This window comes from Alosa sapidissima, chromosome 5 (assembly GCF_018492685.1).
Source record: "Alosa sapidissima isolate fAloSap1 chromosome 5, fAloSap1.pri, whole genome shotgun sequence".
NCBI lineage: Eukaryota > Metazoa > Chordata > Actinopteri > Clupeiformes > Clupeidae > Alosa > Alosa sapidissima.
The window spans coordinates 38,166,161-38,185,871 of record NC_055961.1 but is presented as its reverse complement, the minus strand read 5'-3'; the positions used below and the strand labels follow the sequence as shown (position 1 = coordinate 38,185,871).

The 19,711-nt window shown below is 38.5% G+C and overlaps 1 long non-coding RNA gene across 1 annotated transcript; it reads right to left on the bottom strand.

Annotated features, from left to right (window-relative positions):
- Nucleotides 1-17,709: 17,709 nt before the first annotated feature.
- Nucleotides 17,710-19,314, bottom strand: LOC121708657. The gene is made up of 3 exons (XR_006031733.1): nt 19,036-19,314; nt 18,468-18,532; nt 17,710-17,971 (listed from the first exon to the last, which is right to left on the bottom strand). It is a non-coding gene; the product is annotated as an uncharacterized LOC121708657 (long non-coding RNA).
- Nucleotides 19,315-19,711: the final 397 nt, after the last annotated feature.

The window sequence follows — 19,711 nt, the reverse complement described above, 5'->3', positions numbered from 1 at the left end:
CCTATGAGTGGAATGAACAGCAGAATTTTGAAATTTCTCATGTTGCACAAATCCTTAACAGAAATTATTTATATTAGTCCTTTGATATTTGATAGAACTTCATTTCATTATGATTCTACTTTTTTCATTCCCTGGCACAAGTCACCTGATATTTTACTAATATTTTACTTCTTTCTGTGTGTGTGTTTTAAAGCCTGATATTTGTTGACAAAAACTTGCAGATCCAGAGGTTACACTAATTGGGTTTCCATTCAACTCATTTGCATATTCTTGACACATTCATGAAAATGGGCTACGTGCATGAAAGGCTTTCTGTGCACTCGTTTGTTTCCGATGGAGCCAGGTGTGTTTTAACCTGCCACTCCTGTTGTCTGCATGTGTCTACACAGACCCAATTGGGTGTTGCACTAGGGAAACAGCACGTTACAACAAAGGATGATTTGTGTGTTAAAATTGTTATTATTGGGCAAACAAGACATTCAGTGTCGGAGTGAAGATGTGAGGAGCAGAATATAACAGAAAATGCAGTCATAACACAGTTAACGCTCCACCAGAAATAATGAGCGTACAGGAAGAGCCTTTTGTGCACCTAGTCTGTTCCACTCAAGAATAGGCATTTCTGTGTGTGTATATGGGTTAAAAACAAATATTGTCTTAATCTAGAGAAGAGTTATGATCAGCTGTGGGATCAAAATGTTACGTTGTGAGGTCAAGGTTTATGGAAACGCAGGTGAAAATGCAACAAATATGAATATATGCCCATAAATGGTTTCTGTCAAGGTTTTCCATTATACCTTATGGGAATTGAGAGTTAATCCACCCTCCTCTAGCAAGTTCCGTTTTCTGCCAGGATTTCTTATTCAAATAGTTATAATTGTACATTAAAAGGTTGATTGGAAACCCAATGTTTCTGTTTCAATTTGTATTGTGTACTTGAACGTATATGGTACTTGTAGAAATAAACTAACATGTGATGACCAGACCTCATGCACCGAAACATACGTAATGCGTGAATGTGTCAAATCAAGTGTAGTTTTAGCTTAATATTAGATTAGCTCAAACAGCTTAGAGTACATTTCTAATCATTCAAGAATTGGTTCCCCACAAAGCAAATTTGACAATTGAGGTAATTCTTTCTAATAGTATATCAAACAAGAACTTACCAAACTCTTAAATGGATAACTTGATTTCCAGTTCACGCAGACCGACACCTTATTTGGCTAAACACTTTCTGTGCAACTTCACCATGAGGACAAAGTCCAACACCCTGCCATTCATCTTATCTAACAATGTGTGTGAAGTAGCCTAGTGCCTCTCAGTATATCAGTAAAATATCTTTGCATATTGTAAGTCCCCTGTTTACACTTAGGGGATTGGCCTGGAAAGTGTCATTCATGAGTCATCTAAGGCTAAACAGATTACTTTGAAAGGTTATGACTTCATGACTTATCTGCCTTTCAAAATTAATTAGTCTAATATCTTAGACTAGTGATTTTCAACCGCTGTTCTGCGGCACACCAGTGTGTGTGAGAGATCAGGTGTACTGTGGGAAACTGTCCAATTTCACTAATCGGTCCAAAAACATTTATTATTTAGTTGTTGCAAATAGACTATGCCATTGTTGAGCGTCTGTGCCTGCAATGTAGTGACTTGTTAAAGGTGACATAGAATGATTGAACGAGGTATTTATCCTTGTTCTGTGATGTGATATATAGACAACAAAATTTTGGTTGGGTCTGTAATGCCTTAGAACAGGGATGTCAAAGTCAAATACATTAGAGGGCCAAAAAAACAAATTTGCTACAAGCCGAGGGCCGGACTGGTTCAATGTTTATTAAAACATATTAAAATGACTGCACGTAACCTATTGAACCAAGACGTGTACTGTATTTTATTTAATGATTAAATGAATAATGACTGTGACTGAAGGCATACTTTGGGGTCATAGGGCCCACCTACAGTACATGAACCCACCCCCTCCTCCCACCCCCCATTAAATTATCATAATGATATCACAATTATTATATCACAATTATTTTTATACTATATTGCTATACATGCACTTCAAAACAGTCAATGTTTAAAGTGCTAAGATTGTTCACAAAAGTTTGTGAAAACATGCACATCAGAGTACTGCTTTACTAATGTAAAATATAATTAGGCCTACAATAGTTTCATTGTTTTTGCATTGTTGCATGATGCTTGCATGAGAAATACTTCTCAAAACAACATATGGGTGCCGTTGTTTTGGGATGTTTCCCTCATGCAAGCATCATACACTGATAGAATATTTATATGCTATTTAATTACATTTGAATTACATTTGAATGCCTGAATGTAAGGATTCAGGAGACACAATACCAGCTTGTGTGAATGGTAAATGGCGGATCAGATCATGCGTAAATCACTGATCTGGAGATCTTTAACTAAGACTAATTAATAGCTTTTGGCTGACTTTAATACTTAATGCCAAACAGTGTTTTATATAGTCTGTGCTCTGTTTTTTATGGAAGTTGCATAAATCCACGTCGTTCTATTAAATGTCGTTTCATAATTAGCCTTCCAATAGGTTGAAGCTTAGCTTTGCTACCAACGTGCACACGCATGCATTGAATAAACGCTCATACCACGACTTAATTCTATGCCTCTATGTTTGATGACACTATTAACAAGTATTTCCTACTAATTGCAGAAATGTTTGTTTTCTTTTTCTGTCCGCGGCTCCTTGACCGCAAATTATCAGACGATGGCCCGGGAATAATTTCACTCTGCAGACCATTGTCCACATTGCGGACCGCGGCCCATAGTTTGACAAATGGTGACCTGCATGCTGCCATATTAAGGCCTTTTTACGGTGTGTTTTAGCCGGGTTTTCGCGTGGAAGGCTCTGTAGAAATCTGGCACCCTAACGAAGTTAAACTGAATGAGCGTGCTGTTCACAGACAGCAGAATGAACGAGTTCACAGTAACGTTCATCAGGCAGTATAGCCTAATACAGAACGTTCAGTTCACGTTCGCTCAAAATACATATGAACGAGTGACTTTCAGGCACAACACTGGGGAGGGGGGTAGTTGAAAGTTGACATCTGCCCTGACTGAATACTGATGAATAATGAAGCCGAGGCCCACTTGCGGCACCGCAGTGAGTTCGTGGGCTACCGTTGCATTGTGGGGAATGGAGTATTGATGCGCAAAACAGCAGCCGGCGGCTGCTGCCTGCGGGCCGGTTCTAAAGGCCCATTCACACCAAAAACGATAACGATAACTATAAATAAATATCATTCTCGTTAATATGAATGACGACGTTCACACATGAACTATAACAATAACGACATGAAGAACGATATCGTTGGGGATCACTTTCAGAGCGATTTTCACAACAATAAAATGCTAATAGCCAATCAGAACCCATCGAATTTTAGCCCTCACATTTATTAACACAATGAGAGACTTTGTTTATCGTTGTTCAGTGTGAACGCTTTTATCGTTATGGTTATAGTTATAGTTATCGTTATCGTTCTTGGTGTGAATGGGCCTTAATACTAATCAAATATCATCCCGGGGGCCGTAGATAATTCATTCGCGGGCCTTGACTTTGACATGTCTGTTCTAAAGAATCATTGACAATGGCATAGGGTTGAGCATCACCTTTGCACCATCCAACAGCTGGGAAAAGTGTGACTTGTCTACTGGTCCAACGGGCTGCCTGAATTTCATCTTGATATGCAGGGGTGTAGTTTTCTGCAAAATCAATCTGTAACACTGCAACAGCTTCACTTGTGTCTTTTCTCTTCTCTTGGAACATTGCACTTTGTTTTCTTTTTATATAGTGCTTAAGAAATGTAGTGGCTGAAGCCAACAGTGATGCAAGCACATCCCCCAATACTACACTCTTCATCAGTTTAACCTGAAACCCCCCTTCAGATTCCCATGAATGCCACGTTGTTTGGGTGTTCTTGTCTTCATCTGAATCTTGTCTTCAGTCTTCATCGAATCCTGTCTGCATAAAGAGGCGTGTCGATGACGTATTGACGAGCGTAAGTTGCAACCGGCCAACAGCAGCGGCAGAAATAACCGGCGCACACCTGATATAAGGTTGATTTTCTCCAGACTGGATTGCTCAAAAATGCTAAAAATGTACCTGAAATGTTCAGAAGGGTTTGAGGATCATGAAAATGTGCCCGAAATTCACATTCCTAACTCTATAGAACCAAGACCTTAGCATATGTGGTGAAATTCTGAGCTATGCCCATAGACTTCAATGGAGCAGTCGCTGCCTCTGCTCTGCATAAAGGGGGATTTTGACCCCCCCCTCGTGCGATCCGGGTTCCCGGAAGTGGCTCCTGATGAAATATCTTGCTCCGCCTTAACAATCTTTGAGCGCACCACTCATTTTTTTTCAGACGAGCGCGACAAGGCGGAAACAGGAAGATGGACTAGTTCGAGGGCAAGCGAGTTGCAGTGTTTTGTTACAGTCGTGAATTTTTAATAGTTTGCTGGATAAGTTAACAAAGGTACCAGTGAGAGTTGCAACACATGGAATTAAGAGGAAAGAATAGAAACGATTTATTTTCAAACAAAGGATATCTATTAAGGCCTGAACAAAATCACTTTCCACTTCAGGAAATTACACAAACTCATCCAGCTGCTAGCTAGCTAACTAAACTGTTTAAATTATTAAAATTTCCCTCGGGATGACTAAAGTACCTATCTATCTATCTATCTATCTATCTATCTATCTATCTATCTACCTGTGCACACACCTTGGAAACTACATGACAATGATGATGGTAGTTGTGAATAGTAGCAACCAAAGTCTGAAGTACCATCACAGAGGCTAGCTACTGGTGTTTCTTACTGCAGCTTCTTCTGCTGTGTAAGTAGTTAATGTTAGTCTTTTCACAACAGCGACACCTCTGTTCAGGAGAATATTGCAACTAGTGTTGCGACCACCACGCGCCATAGACAGTAAAAGAAATGGACGAACAGACTCCGTCGTTTTCAATGGGAGGGCACTGAGTCAAATAGAACGATTTTTCAGTTGGTCCCCCCAGTACTGCGCAGACTCACACTTAACTTCGTGACGTTAGCCATCGAACTGAATCTTGTAACTCATATGATAGATACACAGAAATTCTTCTCACACTTCCTTCGCCTTCAAAGTCATCAAAGTTAAACATTTATTTATGTATTATTATTAATATCATCCTCACCAAGTCGTGTTAATGTTGAAGCTACCATACATGATCATCTTCAAAAACAGTCAACAAAACAAAAAAGTTAAAGCCTTGAAGCTAATCTTCTTTCCACTTTTCCGACCTACGGTCAATCCATCTAAAACCTCTGTAATGATTAGTGCCTTTTTAAAAAAAATTAGGTTTACTTTTTTATTATTATTAGGTTGCCTCTGTGTAATGCTTTACCTTAACATACGGTCGTGTATGCTAGGGTTTGCTTGTGAGTTACCGTCATAGTAAGGTGGACTGAGCTTCTTATCCAAACAATACGGTTATCTCCCTACGGCGCGAAAGAGAGATTACGTCAAAGCTAGCTTCCCTCCAACCGAACAAGCTAACCATTCTTCTTACGGGTAACCAACGTTACGGACGAGGTAGTGGAGTCTGTTTTGCCTTTGTAGTGTTTATGTGGATTACACAGAAGCTACAATATCGGCACAGGATATATGTTATATGAAGTTATGGTATTTCAAAAAAATCCTAGAATGAATGGACTTCTATGGGAGTTAGCAGAGAGGTGGTCCCTCCAGCCTACGTCGATTCTTCTACTTCCGGGAATTCGCCTGCCCCCTTGCCACGCGCGAGTATAAATGGTTACGGCGCTTCTGTGACGTCACATTGTCGCGCTACTGGTCGGGTGCGTCGAGTATGTGGGACGTTTAATACTTTCCTTTTTTTTCAGTGTAGCCATTGAATCCAATTGCCTCAGAAATCTTTTGCCTTTTTTTGTTTGTTTGGACTTTGAGGAAGAGCAGTAAGGACTCGTTTGACTGCTTGCCCAAGTGACTGCTTTGTCTTATATGCACACTTGGGAGACCCGGGTACAGATAAACTTTGGTTTTTAAGTCGAAGTCGTCTTTTCCTCTGTCTCTCTTGCCAGAGCCTGCAGCCTTTCTTTCTCCTTACTGACATTTTGCTCTGGCCTTTCCTCTCTCTTTCTTTTCCTCTTTTTTTGTAGTTTTCATAATTTTTGTGCCTTTCCCGGAAACCTTGTTGACACTCAACATTGGACAAAACTTTTACCTGTAAATTAGACGATGTAATCAATAAGCATAGTAGCCTATTTTTAGTGTTGTAGGCCTATCAATATGGTCCACTAAGGTCCCTATGAATTACTCATGCAATAGGCATTTATATGTTGTTGTCTTACGTCCATTAGGCCCATATCTGAGCAATAATTCAACATATTATTTTTTTAAGTAGGCCTTTTAATTCATATTATTACATTAATCAGAGGTGCAAGAATAGCCGCTAGTCAGCTTAGCTGTTACTGTCAAGGTCTACTTGATATGACATATTAATATTTAACTAGATTTCAAATCGACTTCACAAATGGTTATTGTCATGATTGCTGTTTTTAATGTCATCTTACTGTTTTATCCATCTCACATTTGTGGTAGGCGTTCAGCTTTAAGATCTTCGACCAGACCTGTCAAAATACCTCAGCTTGATAGACATGTAGCGCAAGCAAATTAGGGTGCATGTTTCCAAACCAATCGGGTTCCTCGCGCATTTTGGGGATGTCTCCTAAATGAACATTTTAACAACAGTATTTTTTTGTGTACACAACTTTTTTTTCATGCTATATATATATGCAGTTAAGAACAAAATTATTCATACCCCTGACAAATATTGATGTGATGTTGATTTTCTCTTGACCAATATGTTTGTTCTGACTGAAAATGACACTGCCACATGCCAAAAGGTTGTAAGATAACATGGTAGAAACATGGAATCAAAAAAATAATTGTTTTTATATTTTTTTTGTGCAATTTTAGTAAAAATGGCAAGTCCAAAATTATTCATACCCTTTTTAAATAATCAACGGTAACACTAAAGCAAGAGGCTACACTGAGATTCTGGAGGAAAAGATCAGGCAGTGTGCCAAGAAACCTGCCCCAATAGGCATCATTGGACCATTAAACCATACAATGATCCAGAAACATACAGCTAAACAAGGCAAGAAATGGTTAACAGAGTTCAGACCTCAATCAGTCAAAAAAGTTAGCACAAGGCCAAAATGATGGCAAATATTCGTTCCTGCATCAACCTAGATTGCTGCTAAAAGGTGCAGTCTAAAATCATTGTGGAGACATGGAAAGGCTTGGTAGGTAGGCTACTATAAGAACCATTCCGAGAGCTTTGATGGTAAATAAAGATGTTTACATTGATTATTTAAAAAGGGTATGAATAATTTTGGACATGCCATTTTTCATTAAAAAAGATTAAAAAAACATTTTTTTTTTTAATTCCATGTTTCTACCACATTGTCTTACAACCTTTTGGCATGTGGCAGTGTCATTTTCAGTCAGAACAAACATATTGGTCAAAAGAAAATCAACATTACATCAATATTTGCCAGGGGTTTGAATAATTTTGCTCTTAACTGTGTGTGTATATATATATATATATATATATATATATACCACCTATATATATATATATATATATATATATATATATATATATATATATGTATTAGGACTGTCAATCGAAAAAAATAATCTAGTTAATTACATACTCTGTGATTAATTAATCTAAATGAATCACATGCATCCATTTTTGCATGAACATATCTTAAAAACAAGTTTGGCAAATGAGTGAATCAATGAACAGCCAAACCAACATTATAGACTTTAAAGTTCAACGTCACTCTCTGTTATTATAATTTTCCCTTTGGGTCAGGCATCAGCATAGTGGCTGGTGTCAGATTTTTAGCATGATAAATGCAAATGACTGAAGTTACCACTCACTGTCAATGACATGTGCAGAGTAGGCTACCCTAACACCAAGGTAATGTGTGGAATACCACCTATGATCTATCCTTTTTTTTGGCCATTCAAACATGTAGATTTTTATTCACATAATTATTAGGTTGTTGCTTTTTCTATCCAGTAGGTGGCAGTCCAGGATAAGAAATAGCAGTTCAAGAAAATAAACTAAATAGTAGGAACAAAGAAATTAAAGCAGCATAGCCTACAAGTGCAAGCGGAAATGTAAATGTGAAGTTATTGGATTGGAAATAAATATAACCACCTTATACATACTTTTGAAGACAGTTTGTTTCAAGTGTGCAACAAATGTAGTCCATTTATTAAGGGAGTTTGTCAGTTAGTTAGTCAATCATAGGGTAGGCTCAGCAAAACGGTAGTAAAGTTAACTTTGAAAAGGCTGGCGGCTAGCATTATTATCCTCAAGAGGTGTGCTAACTCGTAACCATAGACAGTAAAAGCTCGTAACTCCGGATTGTTTTGCATTGAGGTGCTACTTCAGACCTGACGATCTATATGGAAGGCAACGGAAATTCCTTACTGCAGAAATAGTAGCCTAGATGGATGCTCCGGTCAACAGGTCTTGAGGCTAATATGTTTCATTCAAAGCAGTGCTTGCTCGTCTGCCTTCAGTCACGATAGCCAGACTGCTCTGGGTCAAATGCCACTATAAAAGGAGATTAATCAGCGTTACATTTTTGGAATTAATTAATCGAAATATAATCGAGTTATTTTGATAGCCCTAATGTGTGTGTGTGTGTATTATTGTATTAACAAACCTTGAAATTGTTTGTATCTTATAAAAAATATAGCCTAAAAAAAACTATTTTCTGCCCATACCAACTTCAGCAGTTTCAAGTTCATTGTTAACGTTACACCTGCAATGCAGCGTTATTTTGCATGGATTGCAGGGTCTTTTACCTAGTATGAGAACGAAAAAGGGATTATCATCACTGAACATGCTCCCATTTGTCGTCTGACTAAGTAGATTCTGTGATATTGTGACGGATCCTCTGATTCTGTGACGTGGTTCATTATATAGGATAGCCACTTTAATTTTGTCCATGGAGCTAACCAAAACTATCACGGAATTACCATCAATGACTGATGGCATTTCAAACTTACACCCATAGCAGCGTTGTGTTCAGCAAGTAAATAGGCTCATTGTTTACTCAGCTGGTGTTGAGTAGCCTAGGCTATGGCCTTTATGACATTAAAACACTCTTTGAAATGCTTATAGGTAGGTACAGTATTTGTGTAGGCTAACTGTGGGCATTCAGTAGGCCTAAATAACTATAATACTGCATAAGGCTATCTGTAGTGTAGGCTACTTGGACAGGAGTAGGCCCTGCGATGTTGGAATTAATTTTGAAAGTGCAGTGCAAATGATTCAGAAATAAGTATAAGTATAGTATAAGTATATATACTTTTTTGATCCCGGGAGGGAAATTTGGTCTCTGCATTTAACCCAATCGGTGAATTAGTGAAACACAAACAGCACACAGTGAACACACAGTGAGGTGAAGCACACACTAATCCCGGCGCAGTGAGCTGCCTGCTACAATGGCGGCGCTCGGGGAGCAGTGAGGGGTTAGGTGCCTTGCTCAAGGGCACTTCAGCCGCGGCCCACTGGTCAGGGCTCGAACCGGCAACCCTCCGGTTACAAGTCAAGAGTGCTAACCAGTGGGCCACGGCTGCCCTATAACTATGGTGTTGGATCCTGATATGGGCGATGTTAACACTTTGAGTGCCAAAAACACAATATTACGTTTTTTGTTGCCATGCGTGGAGTCAAGTCAAGTAATTTTATTTGTTATTTGTTTATGCTTGGAGTGCCAAAAACGCACTATTACATTTTTAGCTTTTTTTTTAAAAATTACGAAAATAAACACACCTTATGTGCGATTTTGGGAACTTGATGATGAATAGAACTGAAATAGATAACGATCGAAAACTAAACAAATACGCACAAACTCTGCTTTGGGTGGCTGCTGTTTTGGGTCGAATCAGTGACGCATGCACGTCAGATCAAAACCAGGCCATTTATTTTCGTGGGTTTATCACTAGGTGGCAGTCTCGCCAGGTATCGCTAGGTCACTTCCCGGAAACTTTACAGGCAACACTTCTCAGGTCAAACAGTGCATATTTCATAAAAGACGCTATATCTCCATTTCTAGAAAAAAACAGGAATTTTGATAGCCACTGTTAGCGTGAGATTTCTCAGGAACAGAGGCATGTCAATAAACGGTTTGTACCCACAGAGAGCTTAAAGTCTCACCTTTCAAACGAGTCATAGTATTTGTCCATAGCTTTAACATAGAATATGCTGTGGCTCTACAAATATGGTCAACAAAACAGCGCGGCATTCAAAGTGTTAAGTATAATTTTTGGATAACGCTCTTATCAATACATTACGGTAATTACGGTAAGTGTTGGTTGTTATATTTTAGGTATTACGGTTTCCCATACCTGCATATATGCCAGTTCACTTGTATGCAATGATGGTGACGGATGAACAGAGTCTTACACATGTATGGAATAAATAATTATATATAAAACAGACGCTCCTCTTATACTTTCACGTCAAGTTAAGCCTGCGGAAGTCAGTTATCGAAACGTCACCTATTACCAACCATCCCGTATTTACGACCTCTTACATGTATGTGTCACTTAATATTCATTTCTATACAAACCAAGACAGTGGATTTCTAAAGAAACCCGAGCACCCACACCATAAGTGTATCTAAATTAGCTATTACCATTTTAATCTGTTGATTCATTTGACATTATTGTTTATTATTGATATGCTCCTTAATGTAGTCTTGTCCATGTTATTGTTTTTATATTATTGATTGAATGGACATTATTATTTATTATTGCTTTTTTTCTTCCCTCATTTTCTTTCTTTTTTTTTTTTAAGTATATTTTTTGGGCTTCGCGCCACTGCTGGGGCCTCTTCCCTCATTTTCATTGCTATTGATTGAATTGACATTGTTGTTTATTATTGCTTTTCTCCTTATTATAGTTGACCAACATTCTAATCTGTTCCTTGTTAAATTTTAAGTATTATATTGTTTTTGTATTTGTATGTCGTTTTGGACAAAAGCTTCTGCCAAATTCCATAACCATACCAAAAATAAAATTTTACCGTGGCTCGAAGAGCTGTAAATAGTGTTGTAAGGCGTAAAGCGTGTACAAATCCGCTTGGGCCGTGAGAAAGGTCGGAAATAGGCACCCACCAGCCCAGCACTAAATATTAGTATAGTAGGACATTTCAGGCAGTAAAAGCCCTGTTAAAGGGAAACTTGGCAGGATTAGCTATATTTCCCCCTCTGCTGGAGAAATTGTGAATTATGCTATTTCAAACTATGGAAAAAGGTAACGATAAAGCACATGGATTTGTTTACAAGCTAGCGAAGCGGTTAGCATAAGTTCCGCAGAACAATGTGGATGTTACAAGGTAAGAAACACAAATTAAAACGAGTTTCTTGTTTCTCACTTCTCTTTCCGGGACGGTAGTCTCAATGTTGCAAGGTTGGTTTTCCACCTGGGGACGCTAGGGGCAGCGGGGAAAGTCACCATTTTCACCGAAACAGGTAATTTAACTATCCAAATGATTTCTAAACAGGTTTATTACGTTGAAAAAGTTCTCCTTTAAGATCCAAACTAGATTTTGTTCAAATCTACACACCTATGGCTACTGAAAAATGTAAGGTGCATGACACACTGTAAAAGCTATTCACTCACCCATCCAAAATAGTCATCCACACACTGTGACATAGAATTTCCAGTAAGTCATTCATTTCAAAACCAGTATTTTACTTTTCCTCTGTAAGAGAACAAAGGATACTTTGTCTTTGGGATCGTGATAAGTGTTTTAAAACTTTTTCAATTTGTAAAGTATCATGTATTGATAAGAATTATCTTGAAAGCATGATTGATGGAATATTAATATGCGGTTGACTTGTTTAGGACTCAAAAAAATAAGGACTTATACTTGGCTTTAGTAAGACTTGACTTGGACTTACTTGAGACATCTCTGTCTTGACTTGGGACTTGACAGCGTTAAGACTTGAGATTTATGCCACCCATACACCAGAAGACTTTGACAAGATTTGGGAAATACTGTATTCTTGAAAGACTGGAGATAGATAGATAGATAGATAGATAGATAGATAGAAGAGTTATTCAAGCTTTACAGTAATCCATCCCTGCCCCGCAGCCACCTTAACGCATTCCACCTTAAAGCGTAACTCTTGCCGAAATGCAACCTTGGGTCTTTTTGTGAATGTACCTGAGTCAAACTCATTTAAAAGCATAATTAGGACGGAAGCGCCACTTTTAAGATTGACCGTATTGTCGGTATCTTGTCAAATGGCCTTTTGAATGGGAGTGCTAGGGGCACTACTATGACCGCATCAAAATCGCTATTTTTAAAACACTAAGAAGGCTTGACACAACATGAAACTTTGCTTGAAGTATCACCAGGGTCTCTACATCAACTCGAGCATTGAGAACATTGTTTTCAGCTTTTAAACAAAAATTTGACTTGATTGATCCATTCACAAAAAGACCCTAGGTTGCATTTTGGCGAGAGTTATGCTGTAACGAAGTTGGGATAGCTATTAGGCATAGAATTAGGTGATGACCCAAACAGCCTCCGGGCATATGCATTAGCTTAGAGTATAAGGCTGAATCTGTGAATGGGCCATAGCTGTAAAAAGTTGGTTCTGAAGCCAGCAAAGTTACATTCTTTTGAATGGCAGCAAAGGCAGCCAGTCAGAGCTTGCATTTCGTAATAGGGTTGCCAGTTAAGCCCAAAAGGACGCCAAATAGGTGCAAAGCCACGCCTTGAAAATCCCCCCACCCTAACTAATAGAGGTTTTTAGGAAGCTTCTAAGGCAGACATGTGCGAATGAATTATCTATGGCCCCCGGGATGTTATTTGATTAGTATTAGAACCGGCCCGCAGGCAGCAGCCACCGGCTGCTGTTTTGCGCATCAATACTCCATTCCCCACAATGCAACGGTAGCCCACGAACTCACTGCGGCGCCGCAAGTGGGCCTCGGCTTCATTATTCATCAGTATTTAGTCAGGGCAGATGTCAACTTTCAACTACCCCCCTCCCCAGTGCTGTGCCTGAACGCGTTCATTGAACGAAAGTCACTCGTTCATATGTATTTTGAGCGAACGTGAACTGAACGTACTGTATTAGGCTACTACTGCCTGATGAACGTTACTGTGAACTCGTTCATTCTGGTGTCTGTGAACATTACATTACATTACATTACATTACATTTGGCTGACGCTTTTTAACCAAAGTGACTAACAACATGGTAAACAGTACGTTTTAGAACAATTCTCACAATTTTAGGACAGTTTAAAAAAACATTAGAGTACAGTAAGAATAAGTGCGTCGGTGAGTGCTGTTTTTAACAGTTACTTGTCAGTTTAAAACGGCTGGTGAGTGCTAGGATCAGTAAGACTTGTTGTGAACAGCACGAACAGCACGCTCTTTCAGTTTAACTTCGTTAGGGTGCCAGATTTCTACAGAGCCTTCCACGCGAAAACCCGGCTAAAACACACCGTAAAAAGGCCTTAATATGGCAGCATGCAGGTCACCATTTGTCAAACTATGGGCCGCGGTCCGCAATGTGGACAATGGTCTGCAGAGTGAAATTATTCCCGTGCCATCGTCTGATAATTTGCGGTCAAGGAGCCGCGGACAGAAAAAGAAAACAAACATTTCTGCAATTAGTAGGAAATACTTGTTATTTTGGTGTCATCAAACATAGAGGCATAGAATTAAGTCGTGGTATGAGCGTTTATTCAATGCATGCGTGTGCACGTTGGTAGCAAAGCTAAGCTTCAACCTATTGGAAGGCTAATTATGAAACGACATTTAATAGAACGACGTGGATTTATGCAACTTCCATAAAAAACAGCACAGACTATATAAAACACTGTTTGGCATCAAGTATTAAAGTCAGCCAAAAACTATTAATTAGTCTTAGTTAAAGATAGTTAAAGATCTCCAGATCAGTGATTTACGCATGATCTGATCCGCCATTTACCATTCACACAAGCTGGTATTGTGTCTCCTGAATCCTTACATTCAGGCATTCAAATTAAATGTAATTAAATAGCATATAAATATTCTATCAGTGTATGATGCTTGCATGAGGGAAACATCCCAAAACAACGGCACCCATATAACTGCTGTTGTTTTGAGAAGTATTTCTCATGCAAGCATCATGCAACAATGCAAAAACAATGAAACTATTGTAGGCCTAATTATATTTTACATTAGTAAAGCAGTACTCTGATGTGCATGTTTTCACAAACTTTTGTGAACAATCTTAGCACTTTAAACATTGACTGTTTTGAAGTGCATGTATAGCAATATAGTATAAAAATAATAATAATTGTGATATCATTATGATAATTTAATGGGGGGTGGGAGGACGGGGTGGGTTCATGTAGGTGGGCCTTATGACCCCAAAGTATGCCTTCAGTCACAGTCATTATTCATTTAATCATTAAATAAAATACAGTACACGTCTTGGTTCAATAGGTTACGTGCAGTCATTTTAATATGTTTTAATAAACATTGAACAGTCCGGCCCTAGGCTTGTAGCAAATTTGTTTTTTTGGCCCTCTAATGTATTTGACTTTGACATCCCTGCTTTAGAACATGGTAAGAAGGCTGTGTGTACATTCCTGTCAAAGGTGGTGGAGGACCTGATGGAAAAAACCCAAATGTGAGTTGTCTGCACATCTTTAGTGATGGAGCAGCATCACAGTTTAAAAACAAATTCATCTGGACCTTCATGTCCACGACTTTTATAACAATCTTTCCAAACCGACCCACACCGAGTGGACCTGATGGGCATCTATCCCCTGAGTAAGTGCCTGCTGAAACCATTCAAATATGCCTATCTAACGTAACATGCTACTGTTTATGTGCATTATACTTAGCCTATCTTCTCCTGTCTTCTCCGTCAAACTCGGTTGGTGTCCTATCGGATCGTGCTTGAATGGGCCCTACAGGGTGAAATCTTGGGCAGAGAGCATCGGAAACCACTACCATCATGTGTTGTTGTGGCCATAAGACGAAAATATCCTTCTGAATCAGGTGTTTCACCACACAATAGCCGATAGCATTTACACTCCAAGAGCGTAAATGACATGCGAACTGTGAAGACAAGTTTCAAAATAAAAGTTATTATTACAGTGCATGAAAATGCACTGTACCGACTGTATGCGCCTCTACTTCTTGCGCAAATTGAAGAAGGCAAGTGCCACGCCTCCTGTCATGACTACATTCTACAGAGGGACCATCGAGAGCATCGTCTCCAGCAGCATCACAGTGTGGGGCGGAAGCTGCACAGATCAGAACAGGAAGACCCTCCAGCGCACTGTTAACACAGCTAAGAGGATCATTGGAGCACCACTCCCCTCCCTGCAGGACATTTACACCACCCGCCTCACCCGCAAAGCACTAATGATTGTCAAGGATACAACCCACCCTGCACACGAACTGTTCAGCCTCCTGCCCTCTGGAAAGTGGTACAGGAGCCTCCGCTCCCGCACCACCAGACTGGCAAGTAGCTTCATCCACCAAGCAATCAGGATGCTGAACACTCTACCCACTCTCCCATCACTGACAGCCCCCCCCACCCACCAGCCAACCAGGAACCTAGGAAACTAGGATCCTGTCTACCAAACCCCCCCCCCAACACCGCCATGTGGAACTGCACTGTGACTGCGCAGCCAAACGTGTTGCTGCTTCACATCAAGCCTGATATACTTGAATTACTACATACTGCATATCAATGTAAATATACAGGTCACACAAGCACAAGTTTAAACTTCATGTAACACAACTACCTCTATTTTTTTTTTATATATATATATATATGTCCTATATTTCTATTTTGATACATACATGTTCTATATTTCAGTCTTGCACTTTAATTTAATGTTTATTGTCTATGGCTATGTCCATAGTATGTCTATGTCTGTATTTAAAGCATGTCTATGTCTGCATGGGAAAGTAAGAAACGAAATTTCAATTCTTTGTATGACCAGTGCATGTAAAGAAATTGACAATAAAAGCCGACTTGACTTGACTTGACTTGTACTGTTCTTCCTAGGCAATTTACTACAGTGCATGAAAATGCACTGTACTGTTCTTCCAAGGCAACAACAACAACTTATTATTATTCCGCTTACCACTTTTTCCGTACGCAATTTCTCTTGAACAGTTTAACTTAGAAACTTCGTTTAAACTTTGTAACGTAGGTCTTCAAACGGACCAAGCTGCTATGTCTTTTCAACTTTTATACATTTTAAACTATTAAAAGAAAAACTTTTTAAAAATCCCCATAGACTTAACATTGCCGATTGTGACATCATAATACGGCCGTTAAGCAATTAGAATCCTATGGCAGGTGTTCAGGCCACCTGGATCAACTGCCAGTCTCAGGCTTTAAGCATACAAACTGGCCTTATTAAGACTACACAACCTGTTCAACTGCTTCCTCTGCCAAAAAACTGTTTCAAAATAAAAGTCCTCACTACAATATTTCAATGTTAAACAATTTAACCCTTTAAACTACTGAACTTTTCAACTGTTCAGCCATTGTAACTGTTACTTGTCATCAACTATGACTCCTACCCACTGTAGCTAGTTAGCATGGTTAGCATGCTAGTTAGCATTTTTAACCAAACTGCTAAAAATGATTAGCTAAGTAACATGGTTAGCATTGTTAGCATGCTAGTTAGCATTTTTAGCAAAACTGCTAAAAATGATTAGCTAGGTTAACAAAGTCACATGGTTAACATAATTAGCATAGTTAGCATGTTTAGCAAAACTGCTAGAAAAAGTTAGTTAAGTTAGCTAAGTAGCATGATTAGCATAGTTAGCATTGCTAGCATAGTTAGCATGTTTAGCAAAACTGCTAGAAAATGTTAGCTAAGTAGCATGGTTAACATATTAGCATTGCTAGCACTACTATAAAACATTAGCTAAGTAGCATGGTTAGCATAGTTAAAAATCTTAGCATAACTGCTAGCAAACATTAGAGCCATTCCAACTTTCAGTTATCGTCAAATATCTACCTATACACAGCCATTAAACTATTTGAATATCAACATTCATTAAACTTCCAATCTGTCAACAACTTTTAAACTATTTACCTTAAACTTTTAAACGGTCTACTTTTAAACTATCATTAAACTATCTATTAAACTAGCTGTCTATCAACAACTTTTAAACTATCTACTCGTGAGCTTAGAATTATAAGGTTCTATCTCCGTTTAGGGTAGTTCTGAGATTTTGAGCATCAAAGTTTTTACACCCCAGCTGGCAAAACTGTTATGTAGTATAATCTACTATTATAGCTCAACAAGACCATCACCCTACAGGTACTTTGAGGATAGAATATCAAAATCCTGGCACATTTGGAAATGGGATTTTTTAAGATGGCCCAAATGGAGATAGAACCTTATAATTCTGAGAGCTCTGATTCACTTTGGAATTATAAGGTTCTATCTCCACTTTTACAAATAAAACCCTACATTTCAAAGAATAAATGCATATAACCATTGATTTGAATCAATTTATAAATTTATAATACAAGCACACAGCTTGTAGTATATAATATAATGTATAATAGTATACATCAAAGTCAAGCAAGTTTGTAAGAAATTTTTTTTTTTTTTTTTCAAAGTTCAAAGTACATGGACATTTAAAATTACAGCTGAACAAAACCCCCACCCCCTCTCGGAAACATTTTAAAAACTGGTCATTTATTTCATTAAACTATGTCACTTTTTTATTATTTATTATTCTGTATGTCTGTTTTGTTATGTATCTGTCTCTGCTGCCCTGGCCCTGGGTGTCTCTGCTACTGTCCCTCTCGCTGCTGCTCTGGGAGTCTCTGCCTCTCCTGGCATGGCTGCAAAAAGTAATACAGCTGAGCATCACAATAGCATTTACAGGAAAGTAACTAATGGTGAGACATACATTTTGCAGAATACTATCATCTATACCAGGACAATCTGCGTGAATTAACTGGTACTGGACCCACTGAGGCACTGTTCAGGACTACTACCATCATTTTCCTTACAAAGACTGAACAGGATAAACAGTGAAATAGGCCTATTGATTAAGTACTTCTTAGTGTACACACTGACAGTGGCATGTTTGCCTACATAGTAGTGTCTGAAAACATATGTGCAACTCGAGCATCACTGCCCATCAAACCTGCAAAAACATAACCCCAGCAGTAGCCAAAAGAAGCTAAAGATTCTTTATTATTACATGATCCAATATTATAATAATGTGTCAGTTTATTATTTTGTTTTATGACACTGATAACATAGTTTGGGTATTTTACAAACAAAGGCACGGTAAATACAACAGAAATTCCACCCATCTATAGAAGTACCCACCACTAGATACTGTCCTCTTTGCCGCTCCCACTCTCTTTGGAGGACTTCCACCATTATCATCATTTCTGTAACAAAAAACAATTTAATTATCATCCTGATATAAATGGGCCAACTTTTATCAATATCCAATAATCTAGCAATCTTAAAAAGCTAGTTAACTTGCATTTATGGAAGGGGAGTAAGTTAGAAATTGGCATTATGTTAGGCTGCAGTCATTAAGACACCAATAATCTAGCTAGTTTAAAAAGCTAGCAGCTAGCTAGCTTGCATTTATGGAAGGGGAGTAAAGTTAGAAATTGGCGTTATGTTAGCTAAGCTGCAGTTACCCATCTACAAGGATACAAGGATGTTTATTTGTCACATACAGAGATTTACAGGTACAAAACTGTAAGCGAGCTGTTGGTGAGCTATCAATCTAATTCTAACGTTTGCTAGCAAGCTAATGTTCGCTAATGCTAATGTTCGCTAATGCCAAGCTAGCTACCTTGGCAAACAAGCTGGTTTACATAAGCTAGCTAATGATTTGTAAATTAAGTATTATATACCAGCTCTATGTGCTTCAACTTACCGATCTCTTCTAGTGGTGTCTGTACATTTAAGTCTTTTGGTCGCCATCGCTGGCTTCAGATGTCCAGGGCAGGCTAATGTCCAGCCCTTAGCTCTGTGTCCAGGCTACAGAGCTAAGAGGTGGGATTTGATTGGTCCGTCTGTGTTCATTCAGGGTTTTGATTGGATATTGAATCTACTGGAGATAGAACCTTATAATCCCAACTCGGTTTATGTTTTGTGAGATGGAACCTTTTTATTTTATTAATAGTGGAGTGGAGATAGAACCTTATAATTCTAAGCTCACGTATTGTCTATCAACAACTTTTAAACTATCTACATTCAGCTTTTAAACAGTCTACTTTTAAACTATCAACTTTTATTAAGCTATGCAACCACCATGTCTATCTTAGCATCACCGTAGTAACCATCTCTGTATTATCTGTTTTAACTATACATGATATTTTACATCACAACTTTAGCATTTTCATGCACTGGTAATTCCTTGGAATTGCATTTCTAGTTATTTTTACTATCCCATTCGCCAGGAAAGACGTATATTTTGGGATCTACACTGATATGGCCTTATGGAAACCAATTGACGGACATCCATCATAGCGACGGAGAACTTTAATCCCTGTCAATTCTATAACCCTAACAACTAATTAATATAGGCTCATATCTGTAAATATGTGAAT